The 18,594-nt window shown below is 35.6% G+C and overlaps 1 pseudogene; it reads left to right on the top strand.

Moving 5' to 3' along the window:
• The first annotated feature begins 310 nt into the window (after nt 1-310).
• On the top strand, nt 311-18,123 carry LOC149554415 (uncharacterized; annotated as a pseudogene).
• Nucleotides 18,124-18,594: the final 471 nt, after the last annotated feature.

Genomic DNA, 18,594 nt, shown 5'->3' with positions numbered 1-18,594 from the left:
AGACCCAAGACTTATGTTGTAGTTGATAGGGAATCAAAACATTTTTTAATGCTTTTCATCTTCTATGGTTTATAATATACATAAGACTAGGATTTTGTGTTGCAGTTGACTAGAAATCAACAACTTTTTAATACTTTTGATATTTCTATCTAGCTCACCATGAATTCTATAGAAATAAAGTACTATCTATTTATATGCACTAGCCCTACAATACTATTCACTTTTAGCACAGGTCTGTGGCGAGAAAATGCACATGGCTAATGCCTACCCAACAAAAAGGATTAAGTTTGGATTGATTAAGATGTCAAAGATGAGGTATTATTTTTGTGCACATCTTACTTTCATTCTCATTCTATTTTTTCTTGTGTTATGTCGTACTTTGCACTTGATCTCAATTCTACATGAGTTGAAGTAATGAAAAACCTTTCTCCTTATTCATCTACCTAGAAACTTGTGGCATCAAATCCTGACCCATGCCAATGGGTTGTGGTAAAGTGCAGTGAAAATAAGGGTAATGTTGTGGAACTCAACTTGTCTAGTCTTGGGTTTAATGGAAATGTTTGGCAATATGTATGTAAATTGCATGTCCTTTGAGTTCTTGAATTGTCAAATAATTTTGTGTTAGCCCCATCTGAAGAGAGGATCAAGTATTACACCACCCTGGTTTCCCTGAATCTAAGATTCAATGCCATGTTAGGTTTCCTTCCTTCCCTTTCCTCTCACAATAATTTGAGAGGAAAGATAATGGCCTCAATCCTAAAATTTATAGAGCTCATGACATTCATTGTGGCATACAATCATTTCGTTGGATCAATGGCTTTTGGGGGTGTAAAATTGAAAAAAGTAGATGCCTCTCATAACCATTTTGGAGGGGGATCCCCTCAGGAGCTTATTGAATGTACCAATTTGACTTACCTTGACCTCAGTGGAAACAATTTTATTGGTTTGTTTCTTGATAGTATTAGCAACCTCATTTAGTTGGAAACATTGGTCTTGTCTTCCAATAACTTCTCTGGAAATTTTCCAAGCTCATTGAAAGCCCTCACCAAGCTATCAAGCTTTGCAATTAATCAAATAAATTTGAAGGGAACTATACACAAGGAGCTAATGACTATCCCATATTTGGAATCTCTTGATCTTGGCTACAACATGTTATCAGGGTCTATTCCTCTACATGTGTTTTCCCTGAGAAATCTCAAGACTCTAAACCTTACCTCCAATTTTCTTTCTACAGAGATACCTCAGAAATTCTCAAGAAGTTTTTATAGGTTGCACTTAGGTATTAACCACTTGACTGGGAGCATCCCTTCCACAATTTCAAATGCCCCAAATTTGACATAACTAGAAATGAATAACAACTCTCTCAATGGATCAATTCCAAAGTAGTTAGGAACCTATACTAAACTCCAGCTTCTTAATCTTGGACACAATGGCTTGGGGGGGTCATTGGCCAATGTACTCCCCAAACTTGTGTAGTTGTAGTATATAAAGCTGCCAAATAATAAATTTGTGGGAAATATTCTAGATGGGCTATCAAATATGCCAGCACTAACATATGTGGATTTGAGTTACAATCTCTTATCAGGACCCATATCCCCACAAATATTTTAGCTTCTATAGTTGCAAAATCTGCATTTACAAAATAATTGTCTATCGGGAATTATATCAGGGAATATATAGTATAGCATGTCCTTGTTAGAGCTTCAATTGGGTAGTAACAAACTTAGTGGAACAATTCCACAAGGAGTTATATATTTTTATATGCTGCATATTGCTTTGAATCTCAGCCACAATTTTCTGGAAGGAAAAATTCCAAGCTCTCTATCCAACCTAATTACTCTAGAAATCTTGGATCTTTCAAGTAATAGTTTGAGAAGAGATATTCTAGGATCATTATCAAACATGAAGAGTCTCACAATATTGAAGTTGTCATGCAATTAATTAATAGACATCATTCCTACTAGTCTCTTGCACAACAAGAACATAGTTTTTAATTATTAGGGAATGATTTCCTTACACTAGAAAAATCTAATCAGTCTTCCACTAAAAAGAAGAAACCTTTTGCAGGAGTACTACTGGTTGGAGTTTCTATTGCTAGTGCCAGTTTTTCTCTTGGAGTAGTTGGATTGACAATGTTGGCATGCAAACACTTACCCAAACAGAGATTCAACCTATCAGAAGCAATTCACAAAAGCCTTGATAATGTAGAGCATCCATTGATCTCATATGAGGAGCTCCTCATAGCAACCAGTAGGTTCCATAGCTCAAATCTGTTATCAAAAAATAGCATTGGATAAGTGTACAGGAGAATTTTGGCTAATCATACATGTGTTGCTGTCAAGGTTATAAACTCAATGCATGAAGAATTAGAAAAGACTTTCAAAGAAGAGTGTAAGGTTTTGTAGAAAGTTCGACACCAAAATCTCGCAAGAATCATAACCACATGTTCCAATCCTGACTTCAAAGCTTTAATATTTGAGTATTTTCCTAATGGAAGCCTAGAAAGGCATTTGCATCAAGAGAATTATAGATTGGGACTGAGAAAATTGTTGAACATAACCATAGATATAGCCCATGTTGTAGAATACCTTCATTATGATTACTACATGCAGATAGTGCACTGTGACATCAAACCAAGCAATGTTATTTTGGATGAGAGCATGATAGCTCACCTTTTAGATTTCAGGATATCCAGATTGATGGGGAGAATTTCAGCCAATTTAGTAACTTCAACAATTGATTTAAAAGGTTGAATGGGCTACATTGCACTAGGTATTACTTCTCAACAAACCCACTTTACTGAAAAACATATAGTATGTTGAGAACATGTGTCTCAACCTTGCAATCTTCTTCTGGGAAACTCCATAATTTGTTTATGGAAGTTTTCTACTTTTTTATACATTGGAAATTGGTTAATGAGTTGTTAAAAATGAGTCTTGTCCATAGTAGAATATAGGTAGATCATTTTTTGAGCCTTGATGACTCATTTTGTGACTTTTATGGGGGTCTAGACTAAGAGACGAAATTGTGGACGGGATTACTATTTTAACCTGGTTGATTTTCCATATTGGAAATGTAAATGTCAAAAATGGGTAACATTGGGCATGGTAGTTTTCCCCATGGTTTTGTAAAACCACAAGTGGTTTCGAGGTTGTAAAATCACTACAAAAGGAGGGCTTGGGGAGGTGTTTGTGTAATTGAGTTTAGCTTGTAAGACTAGTACTAGAAGGAGTCTCTCCAAGTTCAAGTTGTGGTGAAGCACTCCTATAAGAACTTGCATTGCAAGTATATTGTAATCATCTTGGTTTGATAATACATTGTGCATGTTTTGGAGGGTGGGGTTTTTCTCCCGGAAGGGTTTCCCCATGGTAATCACTATGTTATGTGTTCTTTGTTATTTTGATTATGTTATTATGCATTTTTTGAGATCTCTACAATAGTTAGTTGAATTTTCATAATTGTCCTCTGAATGATTAGCATAGGAAGCGATTCTACACTCCTTTTCTTCCTTACAAGTGGTATCAGAGCTTGGCCATTTTTGGTTCTATTTGTTGGGTACAGGGTTTTTTGAACTAATCAAGGTTTGAGTGGGAGCTTGTGTAGAGTTTTTCATTTTTGTGTTGTAGGATTGAAAATATGGCAAGCATGTCAGGGAGAACTAATGTTGAAAAGTTTTTTGGCACAAACTTTGAGATGTGGAAGCTAAAGATGGAAGATCTATTGATTAATCAAGATCTATGGGATGCAATTGATGAGAAGAAGTTGAGGCCCATAGATCAGACTTTAGCTACATAATATGATGTGATAGACAAAAAAGCTAAAGGTCTCATTAGATTGTGTCTTGCAAACTCGATTCTAATTAATGTCCATGAAGAACCTACCACAAAGAAGCTTTGGAAAAAGCTAAGTGGGATCTATCAAGAGAAATCACTTGTGAATAATATTTTCTTGAGGAAGAAGTTGTATTTTTGAGAATGGAAGAAGGTGGATAAATTTCTGAGCATCTGGAAAAGTTTAATATCTTGGTGACTTAGTTGACCTCAGTAGGGGTGCCAATGGATGAAGAAGAAAGGTGTCAAATCTTGCTATGTTTTTTGCCAAACTCATGGGATAGTCTTCTGATGGCTATAGCGAGCACATCAATTGTCTTGAAGATGGAGGACGTTGTTGGTTCTCTACTCTCTGAGGAGATGAGAAGGAAGGTCTCTCTGAATGCCAAACAAACTTTGAGTGTTTCTAGAAGAACAAAAGAAAGAGGCAAGAACAAAAAGCAGCATGGCCACTCTAAGTCCAAAAATAAAGGGAGATCAAAATCTCCTAGTAAGTCCAAGGCAATCTGTTGGAATTGTGGCAAACCTAGACACTTCCAAAAAGATTGCAAAGAGGAGAAGAAAAAGAAGAAGAAGAAGAAGCAAGATTCTAATTTTGAGTCTAAGAAGGAAGATGGAGATACTTTCATCATAGCCTTGGCCACTCATGCAGGTGAAAATGCATGGTTAATAGACTCAAGTGCATCTTTCCACATGACTCCTAATAGAAACTATTTTAGTAAGTATGAAAATTTTGATGGTGGTAAGCTGTATTTGGGTGATAATTCAGTATTTGATATTGTTGGTCATGGAAGTATTCATGTGAAATTTTTTGATGGTAGAATTAGAAGATTTGATGGTGTCTTGCATATCCTTGGACTAGCAAGGAATTTGTTGTCTGTTAGTAAGCTAATAGATGCGAGTGTACATGTATAGATTTTTGAAGTAGGTGTAAAAATGGTGAGAGGTGCTATGGTAATAGCAAGAGGAAGTAGATTAGGTACATTGTACTAGCTTAAATGTACACACAGTCAAGTGCAATAGTACTTTTGATAAGATTGTGAAAAGGACTACTCAATTGGAGAAGGAGAAGATTTCTCTTTCAATAGATGGTCATGGTTTTTAAGTACCCAAGGGTGCTCTATCTTCTAAATCAAAGTTGCCTGTAGAGAAGACCATGTTATGGCACCAAAGACTCTGCCACATAGGTGAGAAGGGTCTACAAACCTTGAAAAATAAGAACCTTTTTGATGGGTTAAATGACTGTAATCTTGAATTTGATTTTTCTGAGCATTATATCTATGGTAAACAAAACTGCATTCAGTTTTACTTGAGCTCTCATAAGTTTTCATGTATTTTGGATCTAATCCATTCGAATGTATTTGGTCTAGTTGATGTTCCTTCTATTGGTAGATCATTTTATTATTTTTCTTTCATTGATGATTTCAGTATAATAACATGGGTTTATTTCCTTAGGAGTAAAGCTAAAGTTTTCAGTCGTTTTAAAGAATTTAAAGTAATGGTTGAATTCCAGACTAGAAAGAAAATAAAATGTTTGAGAACTAATAATGGTGGTGAATTTTGCTCCAATGATTTTGACACATTTTTAAAAGATTCTAGTATTAAAAGAGAGAAGAAAACTCTGTATTCTCCATAGTAGAATGGAGTTGTAGAAAGAATGAACATGACCTTGATGGAGAAGGCTAGGAGTATGTTGAGTGGTGTTGGACTAGAACAAAAGTTCTAGGTTGAAGTTGTAGCCACTACCTACTACCTAATAAATAGGTCTCCTACATCAGCTTTTGTTGATAAGATGCCAATCGAAGCATGGTCAGGCCACAAGCCTTCACTTAGACATCTAAGAGTGTTTGGTTGTGAGGCATGTGCTCATGTGCTAAAGGAGAAGAAAACAAAATTGGACAAAAAGATATAAAATGTATCTTCATTGAATATAGTTATGGTGTGAAAGGATAAAAGCATTGGGATCCTATTACACAAAAACTATTTTATTCTAAAAGTATTATTTTTACAAAAACTAGGCCTTCTTCTATTACAATGTAGCTAGAACAAATTGAAGAAAAGAAAGATGTGATTCAACTTTTGGCTACACCTGAGAATGAATCAAGGCCCTTAGAAAGACAAGATGTTGAAGAGAGCTCTACAAGTTTTGAATCATCAGAGGAAGAGGGAGAATGTAATCATGAACCTAAACCTCTTGAACCTGAACCAGATCTTGTTTGAAGATCTACTAGACAAAGGAAACCACCTGAAAGGTATGTGTATTCTCCTGATGATTGGAGATGCATATTTGCATTGAATGCTAATATTGATAAACCAATATCTATAGAAGAGGCTCTTGGTATGAGTGATTTAGAGTCTTGGAAAATAGCCATGGATGAAGAAATGGTAGCTCTTAAGAGGAATCAAACATGAGACCTTGTACCATTGCTTGAAAGATGGAAGCATGTTGGATGTAAATGGGTGTTCAAAAGGAAGATGGGTTTAGATGGAAGAATTGAGAAGTATAAAGCATGTTTGGTTGCAAAAGGTTACTCTTAGGTTGAGGGAGTATATTATGGTGATATTTTTTCTCCAGTAGCCAAGATGGCATCCATTAGATTTTTTCTTTCTATTGTAGCAGCTTATGATCTAGAGATCAAGCAAATGGATGTGAAAATGATGGGGACACAACCCAAGAACAGAATGGACACAACAGAAAAGGGAAATTGTATTAATTGAGAAAATAAGCTAGTACAAATAGTACAGAGAAAATAAACTTCAAGACATGCCTTAAGGGCTTACAATAGCATAAATCTGGAGATAATTTCTCCTTTCAGTATCTCCTCTCAAACTCCACTCCAAACTACCTTTTACAATGCCAGAAATCTTCTTAAATAGACCCCGGAGGGTTAAGGACTAGGAGTACATTCTAGAAAGTGCTAGTAGGCATTCATTGACCAAATAGAAGGTTCCAAAAGCTGCGTTGGAAGTTGGTGCAAATCTAGAAGAATACAGAAATGGTAACCGAACTTTGGAGAGGCATAACTTTTGAACCGTAGCTTTGATTGACGAAGCATTTACATTTTCGGAAAGCTCTTGAAGCGCTCTATAGCCCTATGGACCAGCTTCACTCATCCCCCATTTTTTGGCCCTTTTCAAGGTCATTTAATGCCCCTAACCTAAATTTGAAGCATTCTTAGGAGGTCTCCAAAACTCAAAAAACTGCAATAACTTTCAAACCGTGGGGCCTTTTGACCTGATTCTTTTTCTGGAATGCTCCTTCTAGGTCACCAAAATGATGACCAAATTGCATGCTCCTATTTTTTTGGGATTTTCTAGCACACTGATAGCTGAACTGTGAGAGTTGGAACCTTTATTTGACCGAAATGGGTATCCAAAAATGAAAATACATGAAATAGAAACTAAGTCTAAGTACATTTTTTTGGGTGACACAGGATTGGCCTTATACCTCTGGATGCTCCTGCATCAGAAAACTACTTTCCTTCTATTGGAATATTCAAATATGGAAAGAGTACTTATGAGAGGGGGGGGGGGGTGAATCATAAGTATCACACTTTAGCCAATAAAAATTTTAACTGAAAGTAAATTGCATGCATGTAAATACATCAAATAAACATGTAACAAAACACATGCATCAATAACTCATAACACTAGAATTTGGTAACCCAGAAACCCTCCAGGAATAAGAAGGTAAAACTAGGGTGGGGATGACACCCACAAAATTTACTACAGCAATATTGTTCAACCACTTCTGATGGTTTGCCCTGTTAAAGGCTTTACACTGTATTAATAGTGACCTGGTTAGAGGATTTTCAAACACTTAACATGTAGTGTCACCCTATTAAAGGATTTTAATCACCTAATCAAAAGGTTCTACAAAATAGCTGTAAAGCTAACCTATCACCATAGTATTTTCATTCTAATACAATTGCTGGAGAGTATTAGATACAATAAACCTGATAGATTACAATCCTTGATTGCTGAATGCAGGCTCCTTTTCCGCCTTCTCTAATCTTGATCCTTTGCGATCTGATAACCCTTGCTTCTAAAAACTGATTTCCTTATACACCCTTGTATGTCCTCTCATATATATTTACAATGAAATTTAGTCTTCCTTATAAAGACTTCAAAGACTTAGGGTTTGTTTTGGATCTACAATCCGTATTGAATCTCAATTTTCTGCTCAATACTTATCTTTTACTAATTGGTTGCATGCCTTTATCATTTTTCTTATTGGCTACATGTGAATTGCATGGAAAAAATAAAAGATTCAATTTTATCATTAAATCCCTCAAAGTTTACCTTATTTCGGCTGCAAAAATTGTTTGCATCATAGTTTGTGCAATTTCAAAATTTTATGCTGATCTACTGAGTTACCCGGCTCTCGAAGTATTGCTGATACTCGGCACATGCTATTTCCTGGATAGCTCGGCACCTAAAGAAAATTGTATCACTCAACACCTGCTAACACTTGGCACTTGTTGCTCTCGGCACTTGTTAACACTCGGCACCTGTTACACTTGACACTTGTTACACTCGGCACCTGTTACACTCGGCACTTGTTACACTCGACACCTATTACACTCGGCACTTGTTACACTCAGCACCTATTACACTCAGCACTTGTTACACTTGGCACTTCATTGATATAGCTTGACACTTCATCTTACTCGACGCTTACTCTTGATCTTGGTTAAGTGTATTGACACTTAGTTGTCAAATTTATTCTTTAAGCTAACAATCTCCCCCTTTGACATGAGTGGCAAAAACAATTAATTAAGCACCTATTAACACTTGTTAATTTATCCTACATTCAAAATTTGCTATCTCCCCCTTTTATCATACTTATCATTTCATTCTTGTACTTAACTCCCCCATACTTAATCACTTCTTATTACTCTCTTATTACTTATTCTCCCCCTTTTTGACACTTATGTCAAGGGTCTTACAATGAAATGCCATACTTAGCCAAAAATGTGCTATTTACTTCAAGGAGTACCTTCAGAGCTACATCCCAATTTGCTAATGTGACATCCAATGTCTTATGTTGGATGGAAATCTCTGCTGCTAGGTGTACAAGTCCATCAGATGAAGAAAGATTGGGGTCTTTCCTGAGGATTGTCTCTACATTTATCTACTCCTTGTGAAGTAGTTCCAAATGAGGAGTTATTGATGATTGAATTTGCATCAATTTAGCTTTTGTGGTTGCCTCCTCTGCTGCTAAGACAACTAACTCTCTTTGCGTGTGAAGCGATTGGAAAAAATGCTTCTCACTCTGAGCTAGATTTGTGGGGAGTTGCATGCTAAAAATTTTCAGATTGTTTTCCAAGCTCAGTATTTTTTGGCTAGTGTCCTATGTGAATGTGGAAAAATCACACAACTTGTTGTACAGGGAAAAGATGTTTCCTAGTACAATTTTAACTATTATAACTTTCTTTCCCATCTCTTCTTGTGACAGTGCTATATCACCAGATATTTTACTATTTACCTTACCTTGGAACTTCCTTACTGACCATTCAAGCAATCTGGCATTTGTTTCCTGGTCTTCATTGGTCACCTAGTCAACTATATCAGATAGTTTCTCTATAATTGGTCTTGACTCATTTGGAGACTGTAAGCAAAAAGCTTCTGTGAATATATCTTTAATTTCATTCAAGGTAAGCTTATGCTTGTAATCTTTTCTTAGTGCTTCTTGTCTCCTTCTTTTGTCCAATGCACTCTGAATTTCATTAATCTTTTCTTCAGTAAGAGTGCTAAATTCATAATATGGGATCTTTATTTCTTCATCAAGCTTAGGAACTCCATAGTGAAGTTTCCTGACTGCCTTTGATGAGCTCGAGCCTGGTGTCCTGATTTGTAGTTGTAACCCATCTGTGCTTGACTACTGAAGAGTCTATGTTGGAGTACCAAATTTTGGTAATGCAACCAGTGTTTGTATTGTAGTCTCCTCCTTCTTCTTTGTTTCATCTTTTTCTTCAGCTTAAATATCCCTTTTATGATCGCTAGGTGGGGTTGAACTTGCTGGTTGTTCAAATTTTTATTTTATTTCCCTTTCTATTGTACTCGACATTTGAGGTGTATAAGTGACTATACTTGGTGGAGGTGGTGGTGGAAGAAATAGAATACTAGTAGTTTGTATGGTCAAAGGTGGCACTTGTGCTTTTACCTTGACTATCTCTGTTTTAACTTCTGGATTCTGTAATTCATCAACATTGACCAATACAAGATTTGAACTTAATTTTTCTACTAGTGATGATTGGTCAAGGATTTCTATATCCTCTGCAGTTAATGGATTGATGTTTGGTTTTGAAGTGTCTGTAACATCTTTTATTTTTATGATATCTATATGTGTGATGGTGGCATGAGGAGGACTAGGAGGAGATACCCATATGTCTTGCATACTTTGATCTTGTGGCTCAGCTGTATCTTTCTCTTCCTCTTTCTCCTCAGTATGTGCCTCTTCTTCCTTTTCTTCTTTACTCTTCTTCTCCACTAGTTCCTTCTCTTTTTCTTTGGTTCCTAACACCTTCTTTTCCTTTGTCTTGGCACTTTCCTCTACCTTATATTCTTCATTATATACATCTTCTATTTTCTTGTAAACTATTTTCCACAATCTTGTGGATTTAGTAACTACCTCTTCAATTTTATTCTGCAATATGCTGAATGCTCTATACTTGGGAGTGAATCTGTTATTATGCCTTTTTACTACATTTGTTACTTGATCTTTAGTCAAATCAGGCAATAATCTGGCTAATATTGACTCCCTTATCTCTTTTTCCATTTGTAAACAAAAATGACATTTATCCTCTACAATTTTATACAATTCTTTTGGCATAGATTCATCTAATTCTAGAGGTGTGTGCTTATATTCAGCCATCATAGCATACACAGATTCTCTAATTTATTTTTCTCTTCTTTGGTGAGCTTAGAAAAATTCAGGTTCTTTAAACCTTTTAAATCATCATTCCTAATTTTTGAACATAATTTATCAATAGCAGTCTGGGGTTTGTGTCTTACCACTTGAAATTGACTATTGTCCTCTGACTCTGTTTTCTCCTCATTTGTTTCAGGTTGGGGAATAAATTTCTTTTTCTTTGACTCAGCAACAGTCTTCTTTGAGTCTTTCTTCTTCCCTTTTGCCTCCTCTTGGGCTTTTTGTGTTGTAGCCCTTGTGGTAGGTCTCTTTGGTGCAGGAGCAGCTACTTTCTTCCCCTTGGATTTAGGAGTAGAAGGAGTTGTGGTCTTTCTCTTAACTGGTGCTTCCTTGGCTTCTTCTACCTCAACACTCTCCTCTTTATCTTCTCCTAACCCTTGAGTCAGACCTTGAAGTTTATCTCCTTCTTCTTCTATTGTTTCTTCTTCTTCCACGCCAAATTTTCTCTTGATTTGTCTCACCATTTTCTCTTTTCTTTACTGCTGATGCAGTCTTCAAATCTGTTATCACCTTTGATTTGACAACATCATAGGTTCTAATTTTTTTTTCATTTTTATCAGCTTCTTCTACAAGTAGGGTTGTTATTGTTGTAGAAGCTTGATCAATATCAAGTTCATAACCTAGTGGCCTAATACATCTTACTCTAGTTATAACTGCTTGTATGTAGGTATAATCTATATCTATAAGAAAACAAATGTCTTTTTCATATTTCTCAGTTAATGAGACTGGAATTCTCATTCTTTTTTTCATGGACTTTTTGAAGTCCTCAAAGTAATCAGTCATTTGGGCATCAAAATTTTCACCCATTTGTTCAATGTATCCAATTATTTGTTCAACAATTGTTTTGTCTGGATTCCATCTTACCTTACCCATAGAAGGAAATTCTTTCATCAGATAGAAAAACATGCACATCAAAACTGATCCAAATTTGCATTGAGCTCCCTTGCTCTTCCTTATAGCTCCCAGATTTTCATTAATCTATTGAAACATGAGCTCTGCTAAATCATAAGTGTGATCCCTTTTGGTTATCTTGTATGCAACATCAACTGCTATACAAGGTACACTGTTTAACCTACTTGATTGATAGAATTTATGTGAAATGATTCTCACAACAAAATTTAGTAGGGGATCTATGATTGTGTCGATAGTCATTCCTCTATTGTTCCATTTGGCACTTGTATTTTTCTCTATTACTTCCCTTTTGTCACTTCGCAGTGTCTTTGGCCGATCTAGGGTTGGAATACCAGTAACCCTATGAATAGTTTTCTTGGTGAATTTTACTAGCCCTAACTCTAACCAAAAAGCTCCATCATGTATTTGGCTCAGAACTATTCGTACCCATTCAGTTTTGAAAACAATCGAAAATGCTAGGGTTTTGGTTAATCCTTTTCTTTGTATTATTGAAAACTCATTTTTCAGTACTTTGTTTTCACATAGTTTATCATATGCATTATAGATTTCTAAATCTCCTATGGCACCAATTTTGCAGTTATAACATCTGCGAACACCTTGGACCATAACAACTTTATTTGGAATAACTGATAATGCACCTGCAGGATCATTCTTGTATGCTACTTCTGGAATGGGCTTAAATTTAGGTTGTTTAACTTCATTGCTAACCAACTGTACTTCATGACTCTCTATACCCTTAGTGGTTCCTGACCTAGATGCCATTGTTTTCCAAACTAGGGTTTATGATTTAAACAAGTTTATAAGTCCTACGTAGCTCGACACTTAAGTAAAATACCTTAAATCGATGAAACTTGTCCTGAATCGCTATTGAAATCTTCACAAATGGCTTTTGAGCTGATCTTGATCTTCTCCGCTCTTCTTGGTTTTGCTTCTTGTTTGAATGGTGGGAAAATGATCAAAAATTAGATTTATGTACTCTTCAAAATAGAGTAATAAATGCTTAGTACGTTGCCAACTATCTACTCGGCACCTGCAAGGTTTTGACATGACTCAGCTCTCATTGTGTTTTACTTTACTTGGCTCCTATGATATTTCACAGCTCGACATCAACTATCAACTCGGTCATTGTTAGCAACTCGGCTCCTGAAGACAACTTTGACAGATCTTTGCAAAGTTCTCAATTTTGACTTAGCATCTTTGCTTATGCTGATTTCATTTTTGCAGTTCTTCTATGTCTTGGGACTGATCTATGATGTAACTTGGTTTATCAATCCCACATACTTATTCTTTGCTTAATTTGATGAAGTGTGATCACTTGACCTATTAGGTGAAGTGATCTCTACACTTGATGTGCTATACTCATCTTTCTTCCTCCATGTCTTATTCATTTCACTTCTGATATGTCCAACATCTATCTTTTCCTTTCCATTGCTGAACTCAAAACTTGATGCCTTTGACCTTGTTGGGAAATTCTTGCTGACATGACCAGTTTTTAAGCAACTGAAGCATGTAGTTTGACTCAACCATCTTTTATAGTTCCCTCTAAAATGTGTTCTTATGCAGTTTTGTGGGATATGTCCATATTCTTGACAATAGTGACAACTGTACCTAGTGTTGTAATCCCAAAATTCATGGTTTGATGTCTTTGCTGGTTGATTTACTGTCCACATAGACTTTGATCTACATTCAAAAGCTCTATGTCCATACTTTTTGCAATTATAACAATGTCCATCAAATCTTGATGTCTTAATAGTTTGGGTTTTGTATTCATATGCTTGATGTCCTTGCTTCTTGCATTTATGACAATGATTTACACTTTTGGATTTATCATGCTGATGGGCATTCTTGCTTCTACAGACATTAGATGTATGTCCTTTCTTTCCACAGAAATGATATATAAGTTTAACATCTTTACCTTTTTCACTTCTTTGTTCTGCACTCTTTGATGATTCTCCAACTTCAGTGCTGTTATATCCAAGCCCTATTGTATCATGGGTTGATCTTGGAGATTTCAATATTTTCTCAAAGTATTTGATGGCTTCACTTGATTTGTTGAGATTTTTTGCCACCTCTCTTTCTCTATTCAATTCATTCTGCATTTGTTCCTTCTGCATATTCAAAGTAGAGATCTCAATATCTTTAATATTGAGTTCATGATGAAGGTTCATCATTTGAGCAAGTGTATCCATCTGCATGTTTGAGATCCTTGTCAATTTAGTGCATTTTTCTTTAAGTCTGTTTGCAAGATTCCTTTTGTCATTTTCCATCATGACCTTATCATCAACTGCTCTTTTCTTTTGTTTAGTAATTTCACATATCATTATAGCCTGTGATTCATGTTCCATTTTGAGAGATCCTATCTCATCTGCTTGAATTTTATTTTTCTCCATCAGTTCTGTTATTGCTACATCAAACTCTTTAGTGTCTCCACTAGAAAATATATTGGTGGTATCAATCTCCTTGTAGTGTATATCATTTTCAGCTATGGCTAGATCCTTCCTTTTTTTTAATGAGTTTCTCAATTTTTTTCTAAATTCCTCCAAGCTATGCAAAGAAAGTTGCACATCTATCACCTGATTTTCAATGATCTTTCCAAGTTTGAAAGCTTCCATCTTTAGATCTTTTCCTCCTAGCTATTAGGCTTTTCCTTGTGAGAACCTGGATGATCTCTGATACCAATTGTTGGAATATTCAAATATGGAAAGAGTACTTATGAGAGGGGGGGGGGGGGGGGGGTGAATCATAAGTATCACACTTTAGCCAATAAAACTTTTAACTGAAAGTAAATTGCATGCATGTAAATACATCAAATAAACATGTAACAAAACACATGCATCAATAAATAATAACACTAGAATTTGGTAACCTAGAAACCCTCCAAGAATAAGACGATAAAACTGGGGTGGGGATGATACTTACAAAATTTACTGCAGCAATATTGTTCAACCACTTCTGATGGTTTGCCCTATTAAAGGCTTTACACTGTATTAATAGTGACCTGGTTAGAGAATTTTCAAACACTTAACATGAAGTGTCACCTTGCTAAAGGATTTTAATCACCTAGTCAAAAGGTTCTACAAAATAGCTGTAAAGCTAACCTATCACCATAGGATTTTCATTCTAATACAATTGCTGGAGAGTATTAGATGCAATAAACCTGATAGATTACAATCCTTGATTGTTGAATGCAAGCTCCTTTTCCGCCTTCTCTGATCTTGATCCTTTGTGATCTGATAACCCTTTCTTTTAAAAATTGATTTCCTTATACACCCTTGTATGTCCTCTCATATATATTTACAATGAAATTTCGTCTTCCTTATAAAGAATTCAAAGACTTAGGGTTTGTTTTGGATCTACGATCCATATTGAATCTCAATTTTCCACTCAATACTTATCTTTTACTGATTGGTTGCATGCCTTTATCATTTTTCTTATTGGCTGCATGTGAATTGCATGGAAAAAATAAAAGATTCGATTTTATCATTAAATCCCTGAAAGTTTACCTTATGTCGGCTGGAAAAATTGTTTGCATCATAGTTCGTGCAATTTCAAACTTTTATGCTGATCTACTAAGTTACTCGGCTCTCAAAGTATTGCTAATACTCGGCACATGTTGTTTCCTGGATAGATCGGCACCTAAACAAAAGTGTATCACTCAACACCTGCTAACACTCGACACTTGTTGCTCTTGGCACTTGTTAACACTCGACACTTGTTACACTCGGCACTTGTTACACTCGACACTTGTTAACACTCGGCACTTGTTACACTCGGCACCTGTTACACTCGGCACCTGTTACACTCAGCACCTGTTACACTCAACACCTGTTACACTCGGCACTTGTTACACTCGACACTGTTACACTCAGCACTTACTTGATATAGCTCGACACTTCAACTTACTCGAAACTTACTCTTGATCTTGGTTAAGTGTATTGACACTCAGTTGTCAAATTTATTCTTTAAGCTAACACCTTCATGGAGATTTGGAGGAAGAAATTTACATGTCACAACTAGAGCACTATGTGGTGAAACGTAAATTTCATTTGGTCAATAAATTGAAGAAATCTTTGTATGGTTTAAAAAAGAGTCCTAGGATGTGGTACCAAAAGTTTGATACATATGTGTTGAGTTTGAGATTTGTGTGATCTAAATCTGATCACTATATATATTTCAACTTTGATGGCGATGGTTTCTTGTTTATTTCCTTGTATGTCGATTACATGTTGGTTATTAGCAAAGGAAAAGGTTTGATTGTAGAGTTAAAATCTCAACTCTTGATAAAGTTTGAAATGAAAGATCTTGGTGCAGCTAGGCACATTTTGGGAATGGAGGTTATAAGAGATAGATAGAACAAAAAACTTTGGCTAGGCCAGAGTAAGTATGTTGGTACTATTTTGAAAAAAATTTAATATGTAGGATTCAAGACCATTGAGTATTCCTGTTACTATGGGAACAAAGCTTTCTAGCTCATAGTGTCCTACATCCCCATTGGTGATGGAAGAGATGAGTCGAGTACCATATCAGAGTGCTGTTGGAAGTTTGATGTATGCTATGGTCTGTACAAGACTAGACATTGCCCAAGCAGTGGGAGTAGTTTCCTGTTATATGTCTAATCTAGGAAGAGTGCATTGGGATGCAGCAAAAAGAGTTTTCAAATACTTGCAATGTACCTTAGAGCACTCAATATGTTTTCATGGAATAGGAAACGAGCATTCCTTTGATATTTAAGGCTATGTGGATTCATATTGGGCTATGATGTTGGTAGAAGAAGATCCACCAGTGCATATGTGTTTACATTATTTGTTAGTGCAATCCATTGGATGAGTAAGTGAAAGGTTGTGGTTGTTTTTCCTACTACTAAGGTAGAGTATATGGCAGCTACTCATGCCTAAAAATAAGCCATCTAGCTAAAGAGATTATGTTCAGATATAGAGTTCAAATAGGGTGCAGTGATAATTTATAGTGACAGCCAGAGTGTAATCTACCTAGCAAAGAACCAGACTTTTCATGTGAAGACCAAGCTCATTGATGTGCAATATCATTTTGTGAGAGATATGGTCGAGGATAGTAAGGTGAAGCTAGAAAAGGTGGAGACTTTGGTGAATGTTATTGATGTATTAACTAAGCCCATGAGCATAGAGAAATTCATATGGTGTTAAGAGTCTATGGGCCTCTTGGCCCCTAGAAATTAAGTCCATGATATTTAGGATCCCCTAACTCTTGCAAGGTGTTCGACAAGTGGGAGAATGTTGGGAACATGTGTCTCAATCTTGCAACCTTCTTTTGGAAAATTCTAGAATTTTTTTGTGGAAGTTTTCCATTTGTTTATACATTGGAAATTGGTTAGTGACTTATCAAAAATGAGTCTTGTTCATAGTAGAATATAGGTAGGTCATTTTTAGGGCCTTGATGACTCATTTTGTGACTTTTATGGGGTTCTAGACTAAGAGACAAAATTGTGGACGGGTTTACTATTTTAACCTGGTTGATTTTCCATATTGAAAATGTAAATGTCAAAAATGGGTAACATGTGGCATGGTAGTTTTGCCCATGGTTTTGTAAAATCAGAAGTGGTTTCCAGGCTGTAAAATCACTATAAAAGGAGGGCTTGGGGAGGTGTTTGTGTAATTGAGTTCAGTTTGCAAGACTAGTGCTAGAAGGAGTCTCTTTGAGTTTGAGTTGTGGTGATGCACTCATGTAAGAACTTGCATTGTAAGTGTATTGTAATCATCTTGGTTTGATAATACATTGTTCGAGTTTTAGTGGGTGGGGCTTTTCTCCCAGAATAGTTTCCCCATGCTAATCATTGTGTTATGTGTTCTTTGTTATTTTGATTAAGATATTATGCATTTCTTGAGATCTCTACAATAGTTAGTTGAATTTGCATAATTGTCCTCTCAAAGATTAGTGTAGGAAGCAATTTCACTCACCTTTGCTTCCTTACATAGTATTTGTATTGTGTAACAAATAAAATAGTTATACCATTGTTTTGATTGTAGAATATGGATTGAGTGGCATGATATTTCCTCAAGGAGATGTTTATAGCCATGGAGTTTTTATATTGGAAATGCTAAAAATGAGGTAGCCAACTGACAATATGTTCAATGGGGATGTGAATCTGTGTAAGTGGGTGAAGATGGCATTTCTAAGAAGGGCTACTGAAGTGGTTGATAGAAGCATTGTAGAGGAAGGGATTGACCAAAAGATGAATGAGGAGTGCCTAATTTCATTGATGCGACATGGATTGTTGTGTTCAAGGGATTCACTTGAAGCATGCCCCACTATGAGACATGTGTCCAATCTACTGAGGACCATTCAAGACAATTTCAAAACAAACACAACTACTCCTATCAAACTAAGACAACAATATCAAATTTAGCTTCTTACGGAAACACAACACTTAACCGTGAGGACGGATCAGACACCCAAAGTTCTACTTTTTAGTATACCTATGACTGACTCATGTTTGGGCTATTAATACTTTAGATAATGACCTTTTTAAATCAGTCAAAGAATGAAGGGAAACATTTTCACCCATGTACACTTTTTATCAATGAAAATTCAAAAGTATTTAGAATAAAATATTAAAAATAGTTTTATTGCGTAAGAGGTTTTTATTATTATTATTATATTATATTAACATGCACTATGAGAATTTTCAATATTGTCTTGGTACTATGTATGATACTTTTGTGTTATTGTGATTTGTATGCATTTTTAATTCAAACTTAAAATTAGATATAGAAAATTAATTAATCAAACATATTTAAATAATTATGTTCTTTTTATGAAATTTTATATAATGTTTGATTATTTCTTTCATAAATCTAATTTGTTATTTTCTTTTTGTAGTTGATTTAAGTTAGTGTGAGGCCTCAACCTAGTTCATCATAGTAGTTTATCTTTATATTTTGA

Source organism: Cupressus sempervirens, chromosome 5 (assembly GCF_028749045.1).
Source record: "Cupressus sempervirens isolate cs-2001-9-10 chromosome 5, ASM2874904v1, whole genome shotgun sequence".
Lineage (NCBI taxonomy): Eukaryota > Viridiplantae > Streptophyta > Pinopsida > Cupressales > Cupressaceae > Cupressus > Cupressus sempervirens.
The sequence above is the reverse complement of the archived record's forward strand: the minus strand, read 5'-3'. Positions and strand labels throughout refer to the sequence as shown.